The sequence below is a fragment of the Myotis brandtii genome, unplaced genomic scaffold, assembly GCF_000412655.1.
Source record: "Myotis brandtii unplaced genomic scaffold, ASM41265v1 scaffold2835, whole genome shotgun sequence".
Classification (NCBI taxonomy): domain Eukaryota; kingdom Metazoa; phylum Chordata; class Mammalia; order Chiroptera; family Vespertilionidae; genus Myotis; species Myotis brandtii.
Window position 1 is genome coordinate 16219 of NW_005360825.1, and position 2708 is coordinate 18926.

Here is a 2708-nt window from a genome sequence, read left to right on the forward strand (position 1 = left end):
TCTTCTTTTTTCTACTTTTTCTTTTCTCTCTTAAAATTTTTCCTCTTCTCAATATCATTTTTGCACTCTTTTCTATCCCCAAACTCTCTTTTCTCTGGTGATCACTTTTATTTGGGGTTATTAGTATTGTGAATACTTTTGTGTTTGGTGCCCTGTGCACTGTGTCTTGTAGTGTTGTATTTTCTGCCTTTAAGTCAATGCAGGAGAGAGAGGGCTACATAACCAGACATCCAGAGAGGAGCAATCATGGAGAGACAAAGAAACAGCTCGTATACAAAAGAAAAGGAGGCATCACCAGAAAAGGAAGTAAATGAAATGGAGGAAAGAAAAATGTAAGAGAAAGAATTAACAGAAATGGTCATAAGGTCACTGAAAAGGTTGGAAGACAAATTCAACAATATGTGTAAGAACCAAGAGGAAATGAAGAAGAAACAAGAAGAAATAAAAAATGACATTGCTGCAATAAAGAACTCAATAGAAAGCATCAACAGTAGACTACAAGAAGTGGAGGACTGCATCAGTGAGCTAGAAGACAAGGTAGGAAAAAATACCCAAGCAGAACAGCATCTAGAAAAAAAAATTAAAAAACAAGAGGAGAGTCTAAGGGAACTTTGGACAACATGAAACAAAACAACATCTGCATAATAGGGATACCAGAAGGAGAGGAAACTGAGCAAAGAATAGAAAACCTGTTTGAAGAAATAATGACAGAAATCTTCCCTGATTTCAGGGAGAAAAAACTCACACAAGTCCAAGAAGCTCACAGAGCTCCAACCAAGATGAACCCCAATAGACTGACACCAAGACACATTATAATTAAATTGGCAAACACCAATGACAAAGTAAGAATCTTAAAGGATGCCAGAGAGAGACAGAAAGTTACCTACAGAGGATCCCCCATCAGACGAGCAACTGATTTCTCAACAGAAACACATCAGGCCAGAAGGGAATGAAATGAAACATACAAAGTCATGCAAAGGAAGGGTCTGAATCCAAGAATATTGTACCCAGCAAGGCTATCAATCAAAATTGAGGGTAAAATCAGGAGCTTCACAGACAAAAAAGGACTAAGGGAGTTTATTACCAACAAACCAGCAATGCAAGAAATGCTAAAGGGTCTGCTGTAAAAAGAAGAAATAGGAAGCAAAGAAGGAACACAGGCGTAAAGAATAAAAATGGCGACAAATTAGTACCTATCAATAATAACTTTAAATGTAAATGGATTAAATGCCCCAATCAAAAGACATAGGGTAGCCGAGTGGATAAGAAAACATGACCCATATATCTGCTGTCTACAGGAAACCCACCTCAGAACAAAGGCCTCACACAGACTGATGGTGAAGGGATGGAAAAAGGTTTTTCAGGCCAATGGAAAGGAAAAAAAAGCTGGGGTAGCAAAATACTTATATGACAAATTAGACCTTAAAGTGAAGGCCATAACAAGAGATAGGAAGGCCACTTCATAAGACTAAAGGGAGCAATTCAACAAGAAGATATAACTCTGGTAAACACATACACACCCAATACAGAAGCACCTAAATACATAAAAAAACTTCTGGAGGATATTAAGGGAGAGATTGACAGCAATACAGTCATAGTAGGCAACTTTAATACCCCACTAACACCGCTGGACAAATCCTCTAAACAAAAAATCAGCAAAGATTAAGTTATTACATATGTATCCTTATCCCCACATTACCACACAACCCCCCCTCATGCCTTCACCCCCCTGTTGTCTGTGTTCATTGCTTAGGCCTATATGCTTGCATATAAGTCTTTTTGATTATCTCTCGCCCTTACCCCCACCCTCCCCTACCTTCCCTCTGAGGTTTGACAGTCTGATTGATGCTTCTCTGTCTCTGGATCTGTTTTTGTTCATCAGTTTATGTTGTTCATTATATTCCACAAATGAGTGAGTCTGACTGACTTATTTCACTTAGCATAATGCTTTCCAGTTCCATCCATGCTGTTGCAAATGGTAAGAACTCCTTTTTTTATCGTAACGTAGTATTCCATTATATAGATGTACCACAGTTTTTTAATCCACTCATCTACTGATGTGCACTTGGGCTGTTTCCAAATCTTAGCTATGGTGAATTGTGCTGCTATGAACATAGGGGTGCATACATTCTTTCTGATTGGTGTTTCAGGTTTCTTTGGATACATTCCTAGAAGTGGGATGGCTGGGTCAAATGGCAGTTCCATATTTAATTTTTGAGGAAACTCCATACTGTTTTCTATAATGGCTGCACCAGTCTGCATTCCCACCAGCAAAGTACTAGGGTTGGAGGGTTCCTACATCCTCGCCAGCACTTGTCATTTGTTGATTTGTTGATGATAGCCATTCTGACAGGTGTGAGATGGTACGATGGTACCTAACTTAATCAATAAAAAAATTTAAAAAAATCAGCCAAGAAACAGCAATCCTACATGACACACTAGATCAGATGGAATTAATTGACATCTTCAGAACATTTCACCCCATAGCCAAAGAATATACATTCTTCTCAAGTGCACATGGGTTATTCTAAAATATAGACCACATATTGGGACACAGCCAAAGTCTCTTCAAATTCAAGAAAATAGAAATCATATCAAGCATCTTCTCAGATCACAATGGCATAAAACTAGAGATCAACTATAATAAAAACAATAAAAAAATCAAACACCTGGAGGCTAAATATCATGCTATTAAACAATGATTGGGT